This window comes from Bombus pascuorum, chromosome 16, assembly GCF_905332965.1.
Source record: "Bombus pascuorum chromosome 16, iyBomPasc1.1, whole genome shotgun sequence".
NCBI classification, from domain to species: Eukaryota; Metazoa; Arthropoda; class Insecta; order Hymenoptera; family Apidae; genus Bombus; species Bombus pascuorum.
Window position 1 is genome coordinate 915,900 of NC_083503.1, and position 27,925 is coordinate 943,824.

Genomic DNA, 27,925 nt, shown 5'->3' on the forward strand with positions numbered 1-27,925 from the left:
ACATATACCCTGTTTATTTTACACCTGCACGTTTAATTAATTAATCCTATCACTTTCATACGGATACCTGCCCATTTTGTGTTACATCTTCTGCTTCGAAAACATCAGAAACTCGTGTCTTTCCTATCGTCGTCCGCCATCGACACACGAACAGTAAGATAACAGCAACGATACCCCGCACGAGGACAATTAATTGTTGCTCTCGTCGTAATTCGCGAATGAAAATAGACCGCACACGATGCGTATGGTATCCGATGATTTGTAACCGTGCTTTGTCCTCGATGCATTCAGAAAATACGCAGAAACAAATAATTTATAGCTCTATTCGGACACGATTTAACGATGCGTCCAACTGATGCAAACGGGACACGGTCGTTTCCGCCCGGAAACCAGCTATTCTTTTAAATCGCGCGCTGAAATATCGTTTATTAATTACCCGTTCCCTGAAGCCTCGTGAATTTTACTGGAGTTTTCCAACTGACCAGTCGGTACGTCCGCTAGATTTCTACGTTTACAGACACTTTTTCCTACATTTGCCTATTTTTGCCTTGCTACCATTTCGAACAGAAAGTGCTTTTCGCGTGTTTGTAAAAATCAAATTGTTCACGATTACTGTTTTAACTTTCTCTTTCTTTTTTATTGAGATCCATCCGCAGTCACGATTTAGTCGAGCAGCGAGTACTCGATCACATCGATGCGAGAAAATTTTGGAAGTTGGACGAAAACTCTGTCTCCTTTTTGTTCTACGCGAAACTTGGGGAAAAATAGGAAGATGTCATCGCTACTTCATGTCAAAATACAAATTTTTAAGGTACTTGAACCGAGGCAAACGATACAAAGGTAAATAGGAACTTTCACACACTTCGAATCATTCGATATCAAGTTACTGGGAAATTTGCGCGTTATATGCACCTTTTCGCGCGTGTCCCGAACCTCGATGCAAATTGCGCGCTGTGAACCGTGTCTCGACATTACATCGCCAATCGGCAGTATGGGAAATTCGCGGCCTGGAAACGACTCTATTTGGCCTTCTTGTTCGAACCGATCGATGGCTTTGTTAGTTGCTCGTAAATTCCATCGTCGATACATTTTTACTGTACCTTCGGCATAAATAATCGAATAACGTAAATAATTACCAACTAGATTCGAGCGAAACTCGAGTCGATTTAGATCAACGCGAGTCAAAATACGTTTCCTTCGTAAAAAGAAGCGGAAAGAGAGAACCGTGGACTCGCGAGCTGAAGTTCCAGTCCACTAAACGTTAATATACGTTTGCTGTGTTAATAATTAATCGAACCTCCGTCACAGCAACTAATTAACATAATGGTGGAATGATGCGGAGGTGGAACGAAGAATATTTTCATACGAATGCTACATTTTCTGCTTGTTGCACGTTCCACATTGACAATCCTGATTTACATGGCACGTGTCTGTCGCTTGTGGCCGCGTTTGACGATCAATTTGCGGCGATAGGTTCGATTTTCTGCGTAACTAGTAACCAACTATGATTACCGGAAATCTAAATGGCGGCTCTACGTCGAACCGCAATGTTATCATCGATAGTCGATGATGCGACGAATTTATCAACTACCGACCACGAAATAAAATCCTTCTATACATAATGGATCCTCGTATTTGCATTTTCATTCGGACCAACGACGTGTTCCGACGCTGGTAGACGATTTTTACGAATATATCGTGCGTATTAGTGGAAACACTAAAATTTCATTAGCGTCCTCGCGACTAGCGCGGTAATTCGTAAAACAAAATTGATTTTTGCCAAAATATATATATATATTGTTGAAGTGATCGTCGCTTCCAAGAAAACTCTACACCTGGTCTTCGGTTTCTCAACCGCCTAAGGTCTTCGAAAAAATGCGTCGAGGAAAGACCATAAGCGGTACACGTCCGACGTTGGTTTAGGCAGTTGTTTCAGTCTCAGTACCACATATTTTGTATTTTACTATTCAATATATATATATATATACTTTCAATACCTTGCAGTTTGCCCACGCATTTCTTTAATTCCATCCACTGAATAACCTTAACATATATAAATAAAGTCATGTTCTCAGACAAATCCAAGTTTAACATTTCTGACTCAGATGGTCAAAATTATCCGTCCGTGTATCGTCAGTACAACGTTCTCGATATACGTGGTCGTCAAGTGTAATACCTATGTCGTATACGTAACGCGTGGTATCCAACACGTTATTGCTTAAAATTAATTAGCAATAAAGGACGCGGCGTTTCACGCGACACCTATCGCTCGAGGATGCTATAAAGCGAACCTTAATCCTTCTGATCGATAATGAACCGCCCGCCTCGCGTAGCATTTCATAACGACGTTTACAAAGCCGATAAAATTGTCCCGCGAATCCCAACGATTCCGCGACCGGTTTAATACCGTTGACGGATTAACGAGCATCCCTGCCGTTTTCATGCCGCTCGTCCTTGTCCGCCAGGGCCTTTCAATCGAGCACAACTTGCGAGCAAAATTTATTTATCGCGTCCAGCTTGCTCCGATATCGTGCGGATCGAGATTCCGGTAAATCCTTTAACGCCGTAATCAATGGTATCGCGCGTGTAACGATCGCAAGGATCGCGCGTTCGGAATACGTTGGAAAATCAACGACGACTATGTGACAATTGGCCGCGTCGCGAGATCGCCGGTCCTTCGATGGAACTGCTCTCGGTGGAGTTTGCTTTAAAATCAGTATGTTTTGATCGATCACAAAGGCTCCTTTGATCGCCGGTTTGCGAGCAAATATAACTTTCAATTTGTCGATCCTGTTTATATAGACAGTAGGATCGTACGGATGGTTTTGGGGCTTTGCTTTCCGCTATTGAAATCCTTTCTATTCCCGTCGATTTATAATTATATTCTCGTAGTTATCCCGCAGTAATTTAGTAAAACGATTACCCCATTCTACTAACCTGCTTCGAACCACGATACCGCTACCGAGATAGAGAGGTTCTATTTCATTGGGAAGATCCTATGATATCGAACACAAAGCTACGCGTTAACGATGCGACGATAAATGAGAATCTAACTTTCTGTATCACCAGCAGTAGTCCGTAATACCTTAACAAACGTTGAAACGTTCTGCGTTTCTACCTACTAAATAAATTATCCGAAGTGGACAACGAGAGAACATTTTACGATCAGCGATCTCCAAGATGACGCGTAAAGTAGCGAGTTGAGATTGAAAATTCTCGAAATCTCGTGCACGTCGCTTTACGTTTCAATGGAAAAATTTCGAAGAAAATGACGTCGAGCGTTCTCCTGTAAATACGATTTAGTACGTTCTAATACGTACAAAAGTAACATTTTACTGATTTATTGTATCAAATATACATGCATTATACATGTATATTACCAGTAGTATAGCTTATTCGTTTCATCTTATTAGCCTAGAAATTGAACTTGCCTATGTAGATTATGCTATATGTATATAGGTATACTTTATACTATATATATAAATATATTTATATTGTTGAATCTACCTAAAATCGTCTTTGGTATTAGAGACTGTAACGTTAAACTCTATCTGTGAAAGGAGAAACTACTAATTGTACATTGTTTCTCCGTTTACTTCCTACAACACTACCCTTGCTTTATTTTAAACGTATCCCATCAGCCGAATCTAATTTATACAAAACGCTTCATTTCAGAGGTTCATCAACCACGTTTCAATCGCTGGATAACTACAACGAGCGTTTAACGATGTTCGATATGCTAATAACTCGAAATCCGTACGAAGATGGAATATACAATGGAACGGTATGATTTGCTTCGTTACAATATACGGTAAAGCGGCGGATATTCCAACACCAATTATCCCAACGTTCTATTAATCGAACATAATTATTTCCCGGTAACGTAAGCCTTTATCCCTTACAAATACGTACCTACATACTGTGCATATTTTCAAACGTCGTCCACCTCTATCAACGTAAACTTGATACCAATGTGCCAATTAAACGTATCGCTGATCGAGCTTCCTTGGCGATTTCTTCGCATCTCACCGCTGCGCGTGTTTCTACGACTCCGGGCACACAATCGGCGAAACGAGACGCGTGTCTAAGTTATTCGCGACTGGTAAATTCTTGCGATGTTCCGAAAGCCGGGAGAGGCAAGTGTTACTTGGATCGAGCCTGGAGCGAAACTGAGGCGAAAGCGAGACGAAACTGAAACGAAACGGCGAACCGGCGACGCGTCCTACAACAAAGTTACGCGCAAAAACTGTAAACATACGGATAACAGCCGTGTCAACACGTAATAACGGGACGTTGTATCAACCCAACATAATATTTTTATTTGACGAACGCCCTTTCTTTTTTGTTTCGAGTACGTATAGGTGTTTTATTATCTTACATATACAGTGTGTTCTATCCTGACCTTTTATCGTCTTCTATTCGATTTTTATTCGATCGAATAACGGTCAAACTAACAGCGTGCTGATTATCGAAAGAAAATAAGAAATAATTGAGAAACTCGAAAGACGGAGTGTGTGCGCAAAAATGTACGAAAGTACAAACTACTAAAAAATCCACCGTTACGAGCATTAACGCTCACCTTACCAGGCAAGTTCAAAAGATCGGTTTCAAAATGTAATTTGAAATCGTACGTTCGTTGTCATCTCCGATAACTGTTATCGCCCATTTCTCGAACTTTGGAGAAACAAGAACTTGGATAAAGCGAGAAATAACGACGAGGTTTGACCGGACCTGGTAAGGTCAGTGTTAAGGAACAAAAGTACGAAAATTATTCAAAACTGGCGACGATAGGAGAACCTAAAATACTATGCCAACGTAACGAAATAATTTCAGTTGTTTCTGCCGAAAGAACCACGTGTTTGACTCGGCAGGCAAACAGACGCGGGATCGATAAATATTCGAAGAATCTGTATCCGCAGAAATGAAACTCCGTATGAAAGAAAGAATTCCAATTCGTCGAATTCGTCATTCCAATCGTAATTTCATCATCGTCGAAAATTCCGCCGCCCCATCGACATTAAAAGGGAGCTTTCACTGTAATTACGCAAAGTGAATATTTCAGAATACTTGGAATAATTGATAACACTTGGAATGCGTAGCTAGAAACGATAATCTCCCATAAGTAAATAAAAAACGAATATGCTTTAGTTGGCGCGGTCCATAAAGATTACTTTCCATCGCAAGTATCGAGGACATTCAAAGTAATCGCCAACTTTACAGCCACGCTATTGTATAAGAGCCAGTTTTTTCTTTTTTTTTTTACTTGAGAGAATTTTACAATCGATTCTCATTGATAATGATAAGTAGATTAATCAGACGTGCTTCTATGTAATGTCTGATAGATGTTTATCGTTTGTTTGATTCTATAAGATCCAGCGAAGAAAACAGACGAAAACGAAGGGAGACCCTTCTTCGGTTAGTGGATGAGGATTTTATGATTGCGACTCTTGATAAAGTTGATGTCATCCTAAAGAGGGAACGGTTATTGCAGCCTCTTAAACTGTCATCATCACCGTTTTATGTTTCGAGAAGGATATCCTCTTCGGGTAGTCGCGAAGCTCGTTCCGCTCCAGACTATCTATCTCGTTGTTTCTGCTAAATACGCTTCAACGTAATCCCATACACGGCGTCTCGTTGCTTCGTCATCGCACGCCGTTGTGCTTGAGAATTGGCTGGTGATTGTCTTTAAACCTACTTTCTGCTAATTTTCTCTTCGACTGCCGTGCATCTTGTCAACGCGACACAGATTATCCTGTCGCTGTGTTAACCAGTTTTTCGTTTAGCTTTAGTTTTCGGGGCTCTTTACCTTGATGATCGTTCGCTGATTTTAGACAGCGTTTTAATTACATTTTCGAGAGTGATAGAAATTTATTTCTTACCACTGTCTCTCGTGCTTCGATATAAATTTATCGTTCGTGCACGTGTAATGCGATTTCATCGATAACAACGGGGCAAATAACAATTAATGGCAATCGGTTTTCGTTCGAAAGAGACAGGCTCGTTTCGAATACACCGAAAATTCATATAATTTTGTTTGTTTCGTTATTCGCTCGAAACGGCTAATCTCGACAACGGTCTAAGGAAAATTAGTACGTGGAAACGATGGAAATTTTTTAACACAAAGGTCGACCGTTTTTGTCGACCGTTTTTGCCGATCGTTCGAGGGTCAACCAAAAGAATTACATAACAACTACGTATGCTCCGTGTTACGTTTGACATTCTCGTGTCGAGAATAACGAGCAATCTACGCATTATGATTTCTAAAAAAGATGAAACTGCGTGTGTTTATAACACGACTCGTAGCAACGGGCGAAAATTACAGGTCAAATAAATTTTGTCAGATCTGAGAGCAGCGTGAAAAATTTGTTGCTATCGGACGTGACTTCGATTCCATGTGCAAATTCTCCTCCAAGTATCGAAACTGCGGTGACGTTGGGAATAAACGTCGAGATAAACTAACGGCAACAAATAATGGGAAAAATAATCGACTCGAATTGGATCTGCGTATCGTGTAAAATTTTTAAGTACCAACAAAACACGCAAAATTCCGCGACGGAAAATAGAAAAAAAAAAAACAGCAAAATGTATTCTCTGGCTCGGGTACAGCAACACGCTTTAAACAGCACTCGGCTAATAAAAGAGAATAACCTCTCGCAGCTTATCAGGAATTTTTGCGTTATATTCCCAACGCTAATAATAAATTCTGCCTGTGATAAAGTCACAATTTATACAACGCGAAACAGAGAAAAAAGAAGGGAAAATATCAGAGAGAAGTGCCAAAACAGGTACATAAAACTGTATCTCAACGCGATGAACAGCGTATTATAGGTAAATGAACCGAATATGAGACCTCATCGTATTTTTACGAACAAGTGCGGCCATGCTGCGGTACAGCTTTAAATTACAGCGGCTGGATTGCGCAGAATTTATGCAGATTCATATTTTCGAGAATATAATTAAAAAAGTGGAACCTCGGCAGAAAATTGTTTTACCGTAGCAAGTACTACAGAAAGCAAGCTATACAGTGGAGTCAGGGTTATCCGATTCTCGTTTAACCGAAGCTCCGTATTATCCGAGGTGCTTTTGAAATTAATCCTAACTTCGCTTTTGTTCGAAATTTTAGCGCGGAGAAATTCTCTGCGCAGAGTGATACGAAAATACGAATAGCCTGGAATTGCGAAAGTAACTGATCGCACATTCAACCGGTTACATAATTAATTAAGCCCAAATACACGTGCATTAATTACCAACGTTATCGAAATGCTTTCTACGATTTTATCGTACGATTTACCTACGTTCCTACTGCACCTTCCGTCGTCGTGTCATCCGAATTTTCGACTATCCCAAGTTCCTCCTTCTATCAACCGACATTGAATCAAACGTTCTACGTACAATCGAAAAATCATGATGTTGCAAACACCGGCGCAACGAATCGGTGGCCGCAGTTCGTTGGACATTCTCGCACTGTTCGATTAATCGATGTTTCGACGATTTTCCGGGTCGCGAGGTTCGATATCACGTTCAAGTGGCGGAGTTTACCCCGAAAAATCTCCACGAGGCCAACTCGTATCACGATATTATCCTGCTTGATCTCTGATTCCCCGGGGACAGATAGCCTGGAATATTCGTTCGTCGATAGGCCGGAGGCTCGCCAGCTAGCTCGCCAGCTAGCCCGCCAGGAATACTCTGTTTTCAGCCAGGACTATTTCGTTTTCAGCCTGGACTATTCTGAAAGCTCTGGATCCGCGGCCGCTGCGGAAGCTCCGGTAGACACGTCGCGTAAAAAAAAATCCCGACGATAAAATAAAATCGTTCAATTCTAAAGTGCTCCGCGGTGGTTGAAATATTTACTCCGCTTGATAGTTCCGATGGACGATAAGTATCGGGTCGTTTTTTCCTCGTTTTGGTGTCACGGTCCTGCGAACGCTAAGAGTGTTGCCATGGGAACGTATGACCGTCGTTTCTACGTTCACGAGTCTTTTGTCATTCGGTTCGAATACACGAAGCGCGCAATGAACGATTAATCGGGCAAAGCAACGATTGCTACGATGTTTGACAGAGTAAAAATTGGGCGTGCGTTATCGTAGGCATTTAAACTGGGCAGAAGGGCGATAGACGCGGACCGTAACACGCGCCAAGCGATTAGACGTAAGACGATTCTGTATGAGAAAGGAGAGATAATCCGACTTTTGCAGTTTCTAAAAGATACAAAGTTTTTATAATACACGATATACCGTTAGCAAATTACGCAATTTTGCATCAAACACATAGTCAGACTGCTGGTACTCTTGACTTTAAAGTGACTGTAAGTGACGTATGAGAGAGAGTGACAGTCATATCAAGCATTGAAGAATAAGTTGCGATCTTCGCCCCCCCCCCACTGACAGTGAACATGGATCCAGTACTGCTGGACAACGTCGTCGGGACTCTGTTCCCACGGCAGAACAGCGACGCGGGGCAGTCAGGACCATCCTCACCCACCTCCTCCTCCGACGACGACGACGAGGTGGCGACGACAACGACGGAGTGGAGCGACGTCCGCGACGTCCGCTGGACCCGACGTCCGCTGGACCCGACGTCCGCTGGACCCGACGTCCGCTGGACCCGACGTCCGTTGGACCCGACGTCCACTGGACCCGACGTCCACTGGACCCGACGTCCACTGGACCCGACGTCCACTGGACCCGACGTCCACTGGACCCGACGTCCACTGGACCCGTCGTCCACTGGACCCGACGTCCGCTGGAAAAGGTGATAGCCGCCAGCCTGGAGGCCCATATGTCGCGGCGAGATCCAGGATTGCACGACAGAAAATACGGACTTCGCCGAGGCTGCCCGACGGTGGACGCGGTGAGATGGGTCAGGTCTGTGGCGGAGAACATGGCCTCCTGAGAAGGAGTGGCACTGACGATCTCCCTGGACATCACAAACGCGTTCAACACGAGGTACCGGCGTACCTTACCGTTACGGGGTTACCTTACCACGTAACGTGCGAACGTATCACTTTCCCACCAGAGAAAACGTTTCGATGGCACAGACAGTAGATCCATTTTAACAGCGCTACTTTGTTATGTGTAGGGATTACAGAAGTAGCTTCCAAAAGGCACAAAGTTTTCCCAATCGATATAACCGCCGAAAAGTAACGATATTCGCTAAAAATGGCGTATGTTACAGATACGTCGACATGTCCACCAATAAAATGTAAATATCACGCATATTCATGGAACAACAGTATTCTTAGTACCTGCACCACGGAGGAAATTTACACCAATTGGAAAACTATATTCATAATTTTCTGTAATATTACTGAACACGAAGGTCACTTACTCAAAAATAATCGGTGTGTAATCGTTGTGAAGGAGATCGAAAAGAACGGGTTGTAAATATTAGTAAAGAGTATTGCTTTGGTGTAGTAGTCCAGCTACAAGTTCCAGGTTAAATCCCCCTGGGGCCCCGTAGTCTCTATTTCGGCGTCTCCTCCGTTCGAGCTCCAAGGGCTTGGCGCTCCGATCAGTGAAGCTCAGGCGGGGACTCACCCCTCGCCGAGCTTGCGGTCCAAGACGTTCGAGGGGAAGTTAGTCGAGAAGCGTGGGAGCGATGGCGCTGCGACCTACTCACCGAAGACCAGATCCAGGGCCACCGTCCTTACGGATGACGCAGGTGCTCGCAGAACATGGAGCATTCGGGAAATACCTGACGAAAAGTGGAAGAGAGGCGACGAGCATCGTATTCTATGGGTAACGATCGGAGAAAGATTAAGACTCCTCGTCGATCGTGAAAGCGATGCTGAGGGGGCTCGCAGTACGCTCATATTGCGAAGCCGTAATGCTCGTAAAGGAACGAACACAGCGGGAGAGGGTGACAACATTCCACTCTGGCAGAATTCCGCGCCGAAGGACGGCCCTACACGCCGTCCTAGGTGGTCATAGAGGCTGACACGCCGAGCAGGATCCGGACCTCCTCGGACTTGCGCGACGGCCCAGGGGATGGCGTTCAGATGCGGATTGCCAGTTAAACCGCACAGAAATATAACTTTCCATCGACGCAATAAAATATTTCGTGAAAAGAAATACATAGATATAGAGATGTTATGTTGCAGACGAGAAATCTTCAACAGAACGCTAATCATCTAACGAAAAATGTATCCAACGAAGGCTCCTCCCCCTCCCTCTCATCCCGCCCCTTCCCAAAGTCCCGCAGCACACAAAAAGTGGACTGCCGAAGCGTCCTGTTTTGCGGCCAAGTTTCGGGACAAATATAACAACATAAACAAGAACATAGAAAAACTTCGCTCCCCAGCGACTTAAATCCAAAAAAGCCAAAAACAAAATCCGAAAACACAAGAATGCAAAACTCAAAAAATTGCAAAAACTCCGATACATAATATAGCATGGCTACGTCGTACCGTCGCGTATCGGTACCTTTGCCTAACACATCTTATTCTGATTCACAGTTTAAGTGAATTACTTCGATGTATTAAAAACTAATCTTGGCATAAATGAACAAGTATCCAACGAAGGGAATTATCGAACAAGACCGACGACGTTTCTATTTTTCGTCATTTCGTTTTGCATTAAATAAACATTAACGTTGCCGACGGTTTGCCAGATTAGCATTTGCGGTTTTAGTCGCTTAATATCCTCACACAGGTACTTCCACCAACGTTTAGAAAATTGATTTCAACTCCAGTTTCGTGGGCAATCTGTCTTGCTGTGAGATATGGGTATGGCGCGGCAACGCGAAACAGCACGTTTCCCGCTAGCACAAACTGCGGAGAGTCGTCCACTGCTCTGCTCTGCTTCACAACTAAGCGATAAATTTATTCTTCGCCACGCTCATTCCTATCTATCGATAAATTGTAAATAGCTTCGCAACTATCCCTTACACAACCCGTGGCACTTCAAAAATTCATACATTTCGTCCTTTGACTTCTACCGCTCTTCGTCGATCAGCCATAATTTATTCCTCGCCATACTTATTCGCGTCTTGCAATAAATTGCAAAGAGACTTTCCATTACACTTTGTGGGTCTCGTGATATTTTAAAAGTTAAATAATTTGACCGTAAAATACGACGCGAAATTCTGATAAATATTTCGATTTTGGAAATTTCGTTGATAAACAGAAAGGGAGCGTTGTCACGCCATAATGCAATTAGAGCTAACTGGACGCTTTTAAAATCATTCTAGCGTACAACAAAAATATTATAAGACGAGAATAAACGTTTTGAAGAAAGTATTTGAACACTTGCCGTGGAAAACGTTGTATGCGTTGTCGAGTATTATTTTGCAAAATTTACAGTGGACCGTTTTATCCTGCCCTGCGACAATTCTTTCGCTACTACATCGTACTTAAACGTTACCAACTCTTTTATAAAAGGTCGTTTAAAAAATTTCAATGGAAAGTAATTTTTTCCAAAGATGACGGAACTCGATCTACGATATCGACTAATAAAAATAAGTCATCCGGTACAGTAATTCGATGCAACTGTAAATAACCAACATAAACAAAAAACAAAATAAAGAACATTTGCATTATTTTCAACGTATAAACCCAACAAACTCTAAAAAAAATCAGCCCTTGTTCAACGCGCTATTCGATTTATGTCACTTTTGTGAAAAAATGGCACTCGTGACTGCGCACGATCTTCGACGAAACACATTTTTGTTGAAACTCGTCAGCGGAGATATTCGCGTGCCAGAGCTCGCGTAAAATTACTTTACGTATTCTACAGCGTCGCGCGATTCAGTGCAATTTAAAGCATTTTCGGGGTGGTCGATCTTCGCGTTCACGATGCAAGTATCGCGATGGAAGTTGCGAGCAGCGTGAAAATTCATCGCGATGCGAGCGAGCCAGCCGGCTGAAACTCGATTGCGCGAGTAATGAGACGCCGCGAAACATTCCGTCACGCGACCAGATTCGTCGAACATTCCGAGTAATCCAATAATTCACCGTGGTAGATATAGCCCGTGTGGCAGAAATTGAAATTTAACCCAATCCGCGACAAGGTCTAAGTGGCAATTTCACATAGCGCCGTGCCGCTTCGCCTTTCCCATGACGTTTCTTCCAAGAAAGCTCCTCTTCGTTAATTACTCTCGACTGTAGAAGAGGAACAGGTAAATTCTATTTTATACTGCACCCTAATTACGTCGCATTTACATCACGCCACTATCGCCTGCTCGCCAAAATCTGCTCATTGAAAGAATGCAGCGTAGTCTTCTTAAGTTCGTGTTAGGATCAGAATGGCTGTCGTTACGTTCGATTACGTTCTTGTCGAATCTGTGATCTTCCCTCGAGACTGGGAGACTCGTTATTCCTCTTCAAGATTAACAACAGCACACGGAGCACGCGTCTATCGTCCGGTCGCCAAACCAGTTAAGATACGAACAACTCGTTGAGAGAACGCAGCTGGTCTTCTTAAGTTCGCGGCTTGTAAATTGGATCGGAGTAGGTCTCTTGCAGGTTACGACTTTATAGCACGATTAATGACATTGGTATCTTATAAGAACCAGTTCGTTAATGTGGAAGCAAATCGCAACATTCCAGTGAATCGACTGGAAACCCGGTCGATGCCTTCCAGTCTTTTACCGGATTTTACTTCGATCCACCGTCTGGACTGACGCAAGCCTAACTTCATGTACGCTAAATAGAGGCCTGCTCCCGTTCGTCATCCGTGTATCGATGTAAAAATGATGTACAGATAGGAATAGGTTCGTTTGCGGAAAATAAAACATTTCGATAGTTGCTGTAGATTGTGGGCGCCATCGTAGAAATCGTCGTTTTCGTTCGAGGAGCACGTTCAAGGAGCTATTAGCCTTCGAGTGTTCTCTGACGTCATCGATCCACTCTTTGACAAATAAAAGCGGATAGACGAGAAGAACAACGAAATAACGAGGCCAGCAGGATGCTTCTTTTTATTCTGCCATTTCTCCGCGTAGAAATACGAATCGAGAGTGCGGCTTCTGCATTTTTCTTCCGTAATTATGCGTCGTATTGTTGCTTCTAGCTCGTGCTATATTTCACTGGAGAGTCAGTGGGACAGGAAATGACGGACAGCAGGGAATTTTTAACATCTTCGGTAGAACTTTGTCCCTCCCTCTTCTAGTTCTTCCTTTTCTTCTACTTCTAGTTCTTCTTTGACAATGTTTACGAACGTGCATTTTTTAGCTGCGCTCGTGGAAGACTCGCAAGCGCAAGAGCGCGTAGAATTCATACAACGTGTGAGAACGTCGAGGCATCCACGCTAATCAATTTCATAGGAGAAAAGTGATTGTTCGATCGCGGATATTTATGCAAATGCATATTCACAGAGAATATGGAAGCCAGAGACGGAGAATTGCTTTGCGTACTGAATATTATAACGAGTACTATACACTTTGAATATTTCATATACTTTTGCATATTTCCTGCATTCTACGCATTTCCGCGCCTTCAAATTTCTCATAAACGCATAAAAATTCCTCTCTGTCTAGCGACTCTTCCGTTACGCGCAATATTCCACTATCCGAATAATTATGCCGCCTTCTTATCAGTTCGGACAAGGTACGAAACGTTCGCGATTTGCGTGTCTCTTACAGAGAGACGTTATAGAACCAAGGTATATACGCGTTGTACTTGACGTGCTCCGTCTAATTTCTGAGATCGCTGGGTATTTAAGGGGCGCAGTAACTTATGGCAATTTTGCGGACAACCCCAGACAGGTTTGAGTGTACATTACCGAGCGTGAGAAGGCGAAAGGTCATCATTCTCCGTCAAAGGAATCCAGAAATTTAATTAATCCGAGTCAATGGTAGCGGGATACACGTCAAACTTGGACGGGTTGAGTTTGCGGTGGAAATTCTCGAAATTTGATATTACGTTCCAGAGAAATACACGCAGGCAGAAATCACCGTTTAAATTTGCAAATATCATTCCATCGACTAATCGTCGGAAAATCGATCGAACTAGGTTTCCAGTCGAAGAAAATACGCGTTTCGAATCCAAGCTCCGAAACCTTCTAATATAAAATCGAAGCACTGACTTCGACGACGTATTCTTGTACCGTTAACGTTGACGTGTTACTTTTCGAAGGATCGACATGTTCCACTGCGGTTAATTACAAGGATTTTCGACCGACATGGCAATTCACTTTTACGGGCTATCAAAATCAACGTTTACGTCTACGTCTACGAGAAAGATTGCAAGAAAGTCATCGATGCAGGATATATTGTATCTAACTTTTTGCTACGTTGTGTCACGTTCCCCATCTGTTCTCTATTTCGCGTGCGCCTTCTATTTCAAATAATAGGGACGTCGTGTCGTTTCATTCGATAAAAGACGCTTCATCAACATTTTAATTGACTGCAAATGGAACGCTGAATGCATTTTCAGATGGAACTTTCAAAGGTATTGCGCAAAGTAATACTCGTTAAAAAGCAATGCGACAGTAAAAACTCGTCACTGGCAAATTATTCCCAATTTTCTTTCTGTTAACGATCGAAAACTCGCGCGACATGGCCCTTTCTTCTCTTATAATTAGTGACAGATTTGGAAAAAGAGAGAGAGAAAAGAGAAAGTTATCCGTGACAGGTGCCCAAATACATTTGCGAGACAGCGTGCGGTGATACTTTTCTCCGACGTTATTAGCACTTTTTAAATTCTATCGATATTCCGTTTGACGCGAGCGTCGATCCAACGATGAAATCCAATTAGCTCTGTTAATTGAATCACGCGACGCGGTAGAAATTAATTAATCTACAACAGAACAAGTCGACTGGTTGGGTAACTGACTTGATAGAACTTTTCACCGTTCAGCGGGAAACGAGGAAACTTTTCTACGCCGCCGTTTCATCCAGCCCGATTATTTATGAAAGTACAGTGACTCGCAAAAGCACTCAAACACTTTAATATAGAATTTTTTTTTATGAACATACTACGCACATTGTACGAAACTTTTTGAAACTTCGTTAATACCGTAACGAGGCAGGATTATCCTGATTCTGCTGGTAAATTTCGAAACTAAGCCAAAGATGTATATAAAAGCTGCAAGATATTCGTTGCAGACATAAATTCGGTGAAAAATTAGCATAGAGCGTTAACAGAGTAGTCGGCAACGTGAAATTACCGTTATACACGATCACGCTGAATATTCTGGCTTAGTGATATCGCGAATAATCCATCTTTCGAATCGGTGGTCTTGGCGAAATAGTTTCCAATAAATATTTCCTCATCTCTACATGCATACACCCTCGGATCCCTTCCGAACTTTATCGATACGATCACGACAACAGTTCTCGAGTGCCTTAACATTTTTTCATGAATATATTACGTGCATCCAACGAAACTTCGTGGAACTTGGTTAGCCGTGTAACGAAGATACAACTATCCTAATTATAATAGCAAAATTTCACATCGACCCAAAAGTCTACAAGCAAGTTGCAAGAGGTTCATCGTAAACGTACATTAAACGTTATCGTTAAAATTAGTATGCAACACGAAGAGCGATTTCAAACGCACATCCAGTGCTAAAAATGGCCACACTAAATATTGGGATTTATTAATATAGTGAATAATTGGTCTTGCCAATATCCTGACGATCTTTGCAATGTCGAGTAGTATCTGGAAATTTCTACATACGTTCTCAAATTCGTTTCGACTATTAGTCCGTGTCGCATTACAATGCTAATGAAATTCCAAAACATTTTATATAATTTGTAATTAAATATATAAATACGTAAAATATGTGATTTGTTCCTGGAACATAAACTCGTCAAAGTCTCTCTGTCAGTGAGTCTCTGTGTTAAAGAAAACATTCCGCTGAAATTCATCTTCTGCTCGGTATATTTTACGTTTCGGGTACACTGCTTTTGTACACAGCTGTCGCAAACAGTCGACTCTGGGCGCTCGACTTGCTCAGTCTTTCGATCGTTTGATTAGGGAACCGCTGTTAGACTCGATGCAACACGGTCGGTGGACTGCTCAAACTGTACACGATGTAAATGTAGACAGCGAAAACCGCAGCGCACGTGCCCAAAGTGAAGACGGCCGTGTCGAATCCTACGAGAACAGAATCGAAATCGATCGTGAGCCCCGAGTTTTGACCAGAGAGCTGCTCGCTTCAATTTCGTTTAAGCGAAGGAAATTTACGCCGCGTGTCCTTACGTGCGCGGAAATATTCGCGGCAAATGTTTAGAAATTTTCATTTTTATAAACATCCGGCACATCGTGTGGAAAAATAAGAAAATTTGGAATGAAATTTGACAGGTATACTTAAATTTCGCTATATACGTGTATGTAACGGTGTACGAAACAAAGCTCGATCTCTGCTATAGTCGTTTTGCTGCTTTTCAGTAGGTGGGATCAATTACACGTAAACAACGAAGGGTATCGTTCGAGATAAAAATTCCAGTGACACTGACGAATGCTCTTTTGCGAACAAGAATCTCGCGGTATCGTTGGGAAGGAAGATGAACGGAGAAGATACTTTGACGCGTTAAAGTCACGATATAATTTAATGCTTCGCTCAAACTCCTACGCAGTTCGCAACATCTCGGTTCGTCTTTCGCGGAGTTCAGTTTCCAGTTGTTTATGAAATTTGACAAAGCCGATTACGGCCGGAGCATTTCGAATTTCATTCGATCTTTGGTCCCAGCTCTTCGCCGAAAGCGCAGCACCAGCTGAGATACTTCGCTGCTTGCGAAATTTCATAAAGCCGATTAGAATCGGCGTAGCGGACCATACGAAACGAATTTCCCGACGAGAAAGCCTCGCGTGCACGTCCCAGCCCACTCGAAATCATTCGTTCGATCATCGTTGGTACGCGGAAAGTAGGTTCCGATAGCCTATCAATGAAAAGCAGGAAATTTCTAAAAACCTTCGCGTTGTTCCATGCATTCTATATATTTTCAACAAACTTTAAACTAGCGGAGAATTTTGTCGGCTTTTGGATCGCGCAACGAACGACTAATCGGGCAAAGGAGCGATTAATACGATGTCTGACGGAGTAAAAATTGGGCGTGAGTTGTCGTAAGAATTTGAACTGGGCAGGAAGGCGGCAGAGGCGGCCTGTGACACGCCTGAAGCGTTTCGCAGTCGAATTTCGCGTTTCCCTTCGCTAACAAAGAAACGACGGAACTTTCTACAAACTTTTTCATAATCGATAAGCTTGTCATAACGGGGCAGCAGTTTTTGTAGGATCCAGCTTCGTAGAATGGTATCGCCTAAGCTGGCAGCCGGCGTGGACATAACTTGCGAAATTCCTGACGGTCGCAGACACAATTTCGTGCAGAAGCGACCGTAAAATTTGCGGACGATGAATGGAAAGTGACGAAATTGTGCCGCGCTGCTTGGAATTTCGCAAGTTGAGCTCGTACTCGCTACCACCTTAAGTCCTAGCGTTGTTTCTGAAAATCGCCACTGAAACCGCTGACACCATTTTTAACGACAACAGATTTGACCGACAGCGGAGTTGACTGACAACGTCGTCGTCCGACGACAATTTTAACTGACGCCAGCTCCCACCGACCGGCAGTATCAACACAGGGAAATAACAGAGGACTTTTACTTCTGTAGATTCGATTGTTGCAGATAATTGATGGAACAGGCCGCTTCACGACGGCCTGTGAAAAATTGAGCGGTAGCAACGAAACAAGCGTTGCCTCGGTCGCAATTAATTCGCGTAAAGTTCGAACGTAATTTCGACGCACATCGACATCGGATTCATGATTTGGTACGCGGTTGTCACGAATAGAGTTCTGCTTGCCATGTGTTGCCCTCACGGTCTGGTCGCCAAGATCTACACATTGCTACACTGACCCGCAACAAATCTGAGGAAATACCGTAAACCGAATCTGTTTAGCTTCATTTCTATTGATATAAGTACTTTCGGTTTACGGATGGTCCTTATGTTTGTTGCACGCTCTTACGGAGAAAGCGGGTGTCTAGCGAAATAGCAGATTTTTCCCATGAACGAGGATGCCCATGAGGCACATCAGCTTTTCTTTCTCTTCTATTCTATTCTATTCTTTTTCTACCGAAAAACGTGAACGACGAATCCACGATTTTAGTTCAAAAGGGCACACTCACACCGAGCTTTCCTCCTCGATGGTATGAGACGGGTCTGCGACAGTTCTTGTAATCGTTTTGCAGCAAAAACTCAACAATGTAGCCAATAAAGGAAGTCATTTTATCGAGTCAGTCAGTTGGTTATCATTCAAAAATTACGCGACACGGTCCTGGCGACCGGCCGTCGTTAAAACTACAGCAGCGAAGCTGTTGACAAGTCAAAGCTACCGACGATCAAATACCGTCGTCGACGAATCGCTGTCGGCGATTTGAATGGGACCCGTAAGAAGTTCGCGGCAAAGTAGCTTAACGCGCGCAGAATGCAGGAACATCAAAGGATTTGGAAATAAATTTCCGCTTTTCTTTAACAGGCAACTGCGAGTTTCCTTTCGGATACGTCGAGACGCGTGCTTCGATCTCTCAGGGGAATTAAAATTGTCTCACTTTCTTTCGCGTGTTCGTCCCACTCTCGAGATGGGCATTCTTCGCCTATCGATAACTGCACCGATTCATCCTGCTTCAACGGCTTCCCCTCTGCCTTGGCCGCGGTTTCGTCTAAAGTTCCAGCTTTCCTTGTCTTCTCTTCGATATCTCTCTCTCCCTCGGCCTCTTCTTCAACCTCGTCTTTAGTTTCTATGAAAGATCGCGCGAATATTTCAAGTCCTTGCACCCAAGACACGCAACAACCGCGTTCTGCCTACTACTCCCCAGATATTAGAGTAGCAAATTTCGTATCGTTAACAAACGTATTTGTTCCATTGAAAACGGAATATTATATCCAAAAATACAAACACTAAATTTAAAGTAATTTGCAATTGTCAAAGGTATGTCGAGTGCCGTAGTTCGATCGAGCGATTTAAAGGAATGCGCGCGCTGTTCGAATTATCTCACGAAGAGTATTATAATTTTGCCTCGTGCTCGATTTTCTACTAGAATTTGTGTATACTTTTGAAACGGTATTTTTCTTTAATCGATTTCGATTCTCCGTTAATTTTCATCGCGCTGTTTCTCCAGTTCTCGCTGAAATATTCCGAATCCATCATTGACCGACAAAGCGCAACAAATTTTTAAGACAACCAATTAAAAAAGAAAAAAGAGAACTGTCGTATTTCTTTCTTTGCTCTTAACTTCATTACGATACCTTCTACTTCCTGTCGGCTGTTCCGTTCACTCTCCATATCCTCGGACGAACCAATTTTCCGATCTCCGAGAAACATCCAACGACTCTAAGCTGTTTCGGATCGTGCCGTTTCAATTCCTCAGTCGCGTTAATTCGATTTCGATCCTGAGCAGGCCACGACGATACAACATGACCGGGCAAAGAACCAACGGAACTTGATCTCGTCTAGGGCGCGGAACAACCACCGCGCGACCTCTTTTCTAGTCGGATAGCCGAGCTGAAATCGTCAGTTGGGACGTCCTTAGTTAGCGGACGAGTCGGCAAATTTACCCAAGGACTCTGCCGGGCTCTGGCTGTCGTTAAGCACAAAAGGTTCCCTTGATTTCTTGCCTCTCGTTTTCCTCTCGTTTTCCTCTCGTTGCACGGCCGAGCCTCGCGAGCTCGCAGAGCTCCTCGATGTCGGCGAATTAATCCGCCTCCGGTGATTACGCGGCTAAACGAGTCTTCCTCGGAGGCTGGCTTTCTGCTCCAACGATGCAAATTTATGATAAGCGCGAGACGTAGTTGGAAACGACGTCGTTTCGCTGCAAGCGTACATCTTCGACTCGAAAACGGACGACTGATATACGTAAATACTTTTCTCTCCATGATCGGTCGAAAATCGAAAATCGAGACTCTGCGACCGCCAATTATCGTTCGGAGAACTCGATCGTACGTAACGGATGGGACTTGTCGTTTCGTCCAACTTGGAAGACAGGGCGCGAGCGAAAGAATATAATACGAATGATACGAATGTAAAATATCACGTCGTACGTACAACGAGTCCTCCCGAAACCTGATGGGACCATTAACGATGCATCCGAGTCGAGGGAAACGAGCAATTATTACCTAACTGTCAGTAAATTAGGAGCGTCCCTTCGAGGATCGGTTGCCAAGATTTCTGCTCTGTGGTCAAGTTCTTCCTTCTTCCTTTCTTTGATAGTATTCTTGGCTGGTGCTGATGAATTTTCAAATGCCCTAGGCGTCAGTCGGGTCTTCGTTATTCGTTCCTTCAGCTTGGCCAGCTGTTTCGCGAAGTTCAGCTGGAACCTCGGCCCCTTCGATCGGTCCTTGCTCGACTTCTTCGTCCTCCAGCTGTTCCACGATTCTTGACTCGCGGTTCGACTCGGCGTCGGTGGAACGCAGGGGAGGCGTTTTCATGGGTTCCTTCGAGCTAGCACCCACCTCGTTGCTTTTGCTCTTCTCTTCTAGGTTCGAATTCGCGGTATTACATCGATGGATAGTCGTTCGGAATGGGACCGACCTCACCAATTTCGATGGTCTCGGAATATCTTGTCGCGGACATGATTTTGACGAGGGTAGACCCGCAAACCGCAAATTTACAAAATTACGAGACTTGGCGGATATGCCGAGAATACGCATACAAGTTATGCATCGGGCAATTTCTGTTCGCTGCCCAAAATTCTCTCCGAGGGATGAGATCGACCCCCGAACACCCGGCTACCCTTCCATTTCTCGTTATAACTTGGCAACTGTAAGAACCGGGAAAGAAGTTTGCAGGCAACAGCTAGTCCCTTCAATTAGGATTGTCGTTCGGTAAAAAATTGATCGATGTTGTAGCGAGGGACGGAATCGAGAAGCAGGCGGATTTTTAGGAGTCCGTTTCGTTTCATCAGAGCGAATTTGGGCAAGAAAGAAGAATGTACAAATACGTGTCCTCCGCGTATCCCCGAAATTTGATAATTTTTGCAAATTCCGAGTCGAGGATCTCCCCTCGCGAACAACCCTCCTTGTACACGCATGTAACGGTTGCTCGGTTTCAATTTTAAAGATAATAACGGAGGTACAGAGAATTTATGTCTAATATTATTTTACCCTAGAATGGCGACGTAATCCTAACTTAGATTCAACTGAAGTTTGTTGGAAACACCTGAGGAGCTAAAGCTGTCTGGCTCAGACTATTGAACGTGGTAACACATTTCAAGGCCGTCGAGATCGGTGAGGCCTGCCGTATTCTAAACAAGTGACCATCTCTGACGTTACGCGTGTCTTTGTTTTAGCAAATTACGCGTTTCAACCAAATATCTGCTTTGGATCACACAGCGTTTTTCGTTAATTAGCCGCTAAACGTAAAAGGGTTTACAGCGGTTTCGATTAAAGTATCTTTAGCCAACCTAAAACCGGAAATGAGCACACACGTGTGCAGATGCAATTTGCCTGTTATTTACGGGTATATTTAACGCTGAAGTTTAAAGAAGCGGACTTAACGTTCGAATCGACAGGGTAAACAGGAGATTAAATTTATGCGTGAATGATTGGTATTTTGTGTACTTTTCTCGTGTTCGAAAATGTACGATGAACAAGCAAGGTGTGTTTGGACACTGCGCGTTTGGAGAAAATTTCTACCAATATATTGCTCATTTGAGAGCAAGGCAAAATAGTATTGTTATATTCTTTATTCTCGTCGTTATTGCTATAATTCAGGATTAGTTCAATCGGACCGTTAAAATCACGTTTTCTCGATATTAGTTCCAATTTATCCAAAGAACGATTCTAATAAATAGTTCGAGGCTGGTCAAATACGAAAATTTGTCAAAATAGAACAGAACTTCGCTTAACATATTTATTTAAACGTGTTTGTTATTTAACGAGATTCTCTGTTTCTTTGGAATAAGCTTCTCCTGAATTAATTCAATTTCCCTATCGCTCTTTGGTTAACAGATTTAACGTGAAACAAAGCAAACCTGCGGCCCGAGCTTGTTCAAGCATCTTGGCTTTTAAAAATGCAAGCTTTTTGCAATTGTTCTCTTTCGTGCATCCTATGATGACAGGCATTTTTCACCGACGTCTTGTAACGAGAGATCTAAAATAAAACTATGATATTCAACATTTTTACTAGTTGCACCTTCGGAATTTAGTTTGTAAAAGTGAAAAAAGCAACGGTATGATAAATACTTTTATAGTAAAGAGCTTAAGGATAAAATTGAATGTTTTTATAAGATTACGAAGAGAAAGAGAAGAGAGGTGTTGTTTCAGCTCCAGACAAGATTATCTCCGCGACCCAGAAGCGTTTTCTTCAACACAGACCAACGTCCAATCTCCTGTTTCTTTCAGCAGTGCTTGTACCCACAATTTTTTGACTTCGACGTTTTCTCTGATCGTCCCTTAGAGTCAGATGTCAAACAGCAATTCGATTGTCCCTCGCAAGCGCGTATTTCGTACGTTTCGGTGGGCTGTTATAGAAAGTAACATTAAACCAGAAAATTTAACATCGCAAGCATAGTGTTTTTCTTTCTTTTCTTAATTCTCTGTGATAGTTAATCCTCGAAAGCTATCATCAAGCAACTTTACTTTAATGTCAAACGCTGTCAGTCGCGTTAAAGCACACATACACACACAGCTCTTAAGTGTAAAATATTTCTAGTTTATTTGTACCTATGTCTCGTAAGTTTCATATTCTGTTACTTTTAAACTTGACACACGACGAAAAGATAATAGAACTGTCTCTACTGGACCCGCATCGTTTCTACGATCGGCCTCCCACAAGTGATCCACGTCTATCTGCCATATGAGCGTAAATCTCGTCACACCCTTGTCACCTGCTACGCAACACACCCAGGATCAAGAGATCCGACGATTTCACGTTGGTTTGCTCAACATCGTACGCGGGAACTTTGGCGATTTCGGCTGGAGACGTGCTCCACAATTTCCCAGACTTTCGGAATTATTCAGAGCTCATTGGTACAGGAACTTCTTGATAGCACCGGTATTTATTGAATTACCTCGGATATCGACGCGCCGCCCCGAATATTCCGCACGCCGCAGTTCGTGGAACTCACCTCTGTTTCATAATCGAAATACTTTCCGCAGCGTGCTTCGCCGAACCAACAGGGTCGAATGATTCGAAATGAGAGACTGATCGAACCACGAAATACGTTTCTCTGGAACACTAACCTTGCCAGGCTCGGCCGAGTGCCCAGTTTCCAAATTGTACGTTCGCCGTTGCTACCTTCCTTCGTCTAAATTTATGTAAATTCCTATTTATTAATAAAAGCCGAGAAACTGATTTGCATAAAGTTAGACGAACGAAGGAAACAACGACGAACGTACGATTTTAAATTACATTTAAGATATGCTGCACTGTGAGCACCACGAGTATCGGCGAATCATTATGCTTCCGTATTTATCAAAAATATCGTTTCGTTCATTTTGCATCCCTCGAAGCTGCTGATAGCTCATATTTACTTTAATCGATAGAAAAATTTCCGTCAGGATAAAGTCAATTGGTTCGCAAGGGAGGAATTTCGAAAATGCAAAATTGCACGGCACGTGACACGAGAAAATGCGTATAAAATACCCGAAAGTATGCTGGTCTCCATGATACGTGCTACGTGAAATAATTTTCTAAAAACTCGCAGTCTAAGTATTAGGAACTCGGTTGCTACGCACGATCAGTGTTGGATCTTCCCCTGTGCTAGGAGACGAGCATTGAGGATCGCAATCGAAGTGATTTGGCGTAGAATTGTTACGAGATTTCAGCTCTCTACTCGGTTCGTGGCTCGGCTGACGACTCGATCGACGAGTCGATCTTTCCTGGTCGGTCATTTGGTGAAGGCGATAGGCCTAGAAATTCTATCCAGCGATCATTTTCCAAGCCTTCGTCGTTCGAAATTTGCTGCCACTATGTTTGCCAAGGAAGTACGAGAATTTCGAGTGCGGAAACGATTGCTTCGTATTCTGTCTGATTTTCTTCAAAGTGGATTATACCGGCTGTCCAATTTTAATCTACAATTATAAATTACTCTTCTTGTTTTCGAAAAGAAACCATTATTTTTGCGAAGATATCGCTGGTTTTCTAACTGTGTCGTAGCGTATTGCGGACCCTAATTGCAAAGAAGAGCAAGCACGATACAACAAATAAATATAACATAGGTGTCATTTTGTTAAACTTCAATTAGGTTTTTTTCCATATATATATATACCAAAAAAAAGATAGGTTTTTTTCTATATATATAAAGACCAATCTTTTATATATTTCTAATCGCACCGCCACACACATACGCAGGCGTATTAATGCAACGTAACTGCAAATGAATATACTTACTTGAAATATTCTTTCCGATTTTCAGGTGCAAAGATTCACAGTTTTATCTAATTGCGACGTGCTTTAGCGGTAATTTTGAGTAACTAAAGTGAATTTTGTAAGGTTACATGACGAAACAACGATTGTTTTTTAATTGATGAATGCGGGATTTCGGCGAAAGCTAGTTTCTATTTCGCCATTTCGTTTTCGTTGCCTTGTTTCGCAACGCGCTCGTCTTTCGTTTCAAATCTGGCGATACTAAAAGGCCTGGTACACATTCGTTTCGGTCGCGACGTATCGCAAGAAAATAGAATAATTAGAAAGTAAGAAAATTGTAATCTTATAAACGAAAATTGTACGCAGCGTTGCGTATTACCGCACACAGTTTATAATTTGTATTCCGGTTTCTACGGCCACGTATTTTATAATCTTATAAATTTATATTCCCATACAGTTATTCTCGCCGGTTAAACATCGCAACAATGTGTAAATTAAACGAAAACGATGCGAGTGTAAGGCCGAACGAGCATGCTGGGATATGCTACGTTACATTATAACGTATATTCTATGCGCTTGATAACGGAGGCGTGAGAAACGCGAAATGGAGTAAACGAATTGGCGATGTAAAAGCGGAATGCTTTTGAAAACACCATCTTTCGGTGCAACTACTAACGAACCGAAAGAATAATAGAATTCCAACGCAAATTCAACATGTATATTCGCATATTACGCGAATTAATTTTTATTTACGCAATATATAAATAATTGGTTATTTGTTATAAATCGGTAATTTGCTAAATTAGTTTTAAATAGCCAATTAGTTTTTATTCTCTCTGTAAAGCATTCTCGAGAAAACGTATACAGAGAGTCTTCGAAAGAAAGAAATATTCTTGCAAAAGGAAGAATATTCTCCTTTTGTTCGTTAATCATGTCGTTGATGTTTATAGAGAAGTTGCTTTCTCTCGGCGCTGCGAGCTTTTAATTGTTGTTGCAAAACCTCCTACTCGGATAAATCATTTCCCTTATTACATATTTTAATTCAGCGAGAATAGTGAATGGCTTGATTAATGAATCTACATAAATCTCGTAAGTCTGCATGAAAGGAAGCACGCAGAAAGGGAACTGATGACTCTGTGTATGGTCAGCACCATTAATTACTATTTCAAGTTTGCATTCAAGGCACGGCAGATTTTACTTTACCATTGAACCGAGTTAAACTGTTTCAATTTTTCCTTTCGTTTTCTGCGTAAAACAAAACTCTGCACCTTTCGATTTAGTTTTGATGAAAAGTGCGCGGTTAATCGTATCGAACGATCGAGAAGATGCGAATGCGAACGTTTAACGACAGAACAGAATTAACAACGTGACAGAAAACAGCCGTCGTCTAAACAGCTAAACTGTAAACGGTATATATTCGAGTAATTCGCAAATATTGACAACATGCACATCCTACGAAGCTTTGAAAAGTATTTGAAGAGTGAGTCGGAAGAAAGGATTATCATTTTTTAAAACAAATGTTTGCTAAATAGCTTCCAAACAATTTTTCATCTACGTGAAATTACTACAAAAATGCCTTCGAACAATTCGTAATTTTGAAACCACTGAAAAATATGTCAAAATCGAACCAGGGGAAACTGTCAGTCTCACTTTTAATGCTAATTTCTACCAATTGGTTCTTCCACAATTTTTGCTCTACGCGTCAAACATTAGTACCTAAAACGCGACTCTTGCAAATTCATATTTCAAAGCGAAATTTCGTATTTTTTTTACCTTCGTTCGGAGTCTATCTAGTCTGAAAACCGCAGAAAATTACATTTCACCGCAACGCGCGCGAGCCATTGGCGAAATAACAGAGGGGGACCATCGTCGTCTCATTGAAACAAAAATATTCCAATTATATACATTCCACCCTTTTCGATTGCTTTCGTCTGATATCAAATTCCTTCGCCGCGGCTCCGTAAAATCCGAATATTCAGCATAATATTCGCTGGCTTTCGCCCGCCGATAATCGATGCACTCTGTCCGATAGAAATGTAATTGCGCTCGTTGGAAATTATCTTCGAGGTAATTACCATTAATGGTAATTACGGTGGCGATCGTATCGAAAAAAAGGCTGGTTGAAAAAAGAAAGAAGGAGAAGTGAAACAGGGCGAGAACGAGTTGGTGGTGGTAACGGTGTTGGTTGAACATGTGCCAGAGAAAAAGAATACACTACAATGAACTACTTGGGCCTGACTCTCGACGTTTGTCACTGGACGTTTGGCGCCCAGTTCGAGCGTCTCGCGCCTACATGGGGCACGGGAGAGCCGCAGCGACCTCCAAAGGGGAATGAAGTTAGGCGCTGGACCTTCCAGCACCCGGGAGATACCAAACAGTCCGGTTGGGGATCCGGACGCCCTCTGAGAGAGGGAGAGACGTGATATAGACGGAATATTGCGCGGAGGGGGGCCCGGTGTGTCGCCGCAGCGGTTCCCGGGCTCCCCTCGACGCAGTAGAGACAGTCTCCGCCGTGGAGGTTTTAGTCGGTTGGAGTCCGACACTACCACGCCGCCCTCCCCCCTAGAGGCGGCGGGTGTTCGTGCGGATTTCCTCCACGAAAATATAAAAGAAAAAAAAAAAAAAGAGGATGGAAGAACATCGAACAATGTTTTCGCAGTCTCCTGGTTCCGTGATATCGGCAACGCCGTGTCCTCGTCAGCCGCTACGTTAAAGATAATATTTTCGAGCCAAGTTGGAAACGCCAACGACCGAACAAGAGCCGTTTCGAAGGCAGCGCGTTTGGCCCGAGAGCGCAACGTGGTAAAAATGGGTTCGGGGAAACGCTGATATAGGCAGATAGGTAAACACCGGAGAATGATGGATGCGAACCAAGGGAGAACGTGGCATTTCCCGGCCGGAGAAATGGACGATGCGAGACTGTTAGATTTTATCGCGGTTCAGTTGCCAGTCTATTAGTCTTACGGTTCGATGGGGAGCATGAGGCGGGTATGGGTTCTCAGGGCGTAGGACCACGCCCTGGGAAAGTCAGTTCGCTTATCCGGCGCGGAGAATTTCGGAGAAGTTGGTTGGCCCATGCCTGTCAAGACTATTCACCTCACCTTCTCGTCGGGCTCCCCAGTTGACGACTTGGCGACAATTTCAAAATACATACACATGATGGATTCCGACAATAAAAAGAAGGGGAGGGAGACCACAGTACCGGCGCGGTTGTAGGTGGTAAGTGGGCCCCACCGCGTCGTCACCTCACGACCACGGCCGTTCGGGGGTGGACCGCCAGGCCCCTGGACGTGTTTCTGCGTCTGGGGTCTGAGGTGAGAAGAAATACGAGGGAGACAAATGGATGGAAGTGGAAATATCTAATGAAAAATAGGAAGAAGATGGAAGTGGAAATTTCTAATGAAAAATAGGAAGAAGAGGAAAGTATCCGCTGGAGAGGTGGCGAAGAAAGCGGCGACTGCGGCTCCACTGGCGAATGGCCAGCAGCCGCAAAAAAGGACGACAGGTGCGCCGAAATCGAGTGCCGCCACACCAAACAAAGGATCGACACAGACATCGAAGAGAGCCACGCTCTCTCGCTCGTCGACTCTAACGCCGAGCGAGGAATGGATCAAAGATGTCTTATGTGGAAGTAATTACAACGACCAGGCAGAACATCCCCCTTGCCGAGATCGGCGTTGAGTCC

General features: G+C 43.1%; 1 protein-coding gene and 1 long non-coding RNA gene across 14 annotated transcripts in view; both read right to left on the bottom strand.

Moving 5' to 3' along the window:
* Positions 1–27,925, bottom strand: part of LOC132915036 (cyclic nucleotide-gated cation channel alpha-3-like) — a 219,775-nt gene that overhangs the window by 52,027 nt on the left and 139,823 nt on the right. The gene's annotated exons all lie outside the window — the stretch shown is intronic.
* Positions 20,055–22,341, bottom strand: LOC132915052 (uncharacterized). Its single transcript, XR_009659767.1, has 3 exons — positions 22,166–22,341; positions 21,905–22,023; positions 20,055–20,404 (listed from the first exon to the last, which is right to left on the bottom strand). It is a non-coding gene; the product is annotated as an uncharacterized LOC132915052 (long non-coding RNA).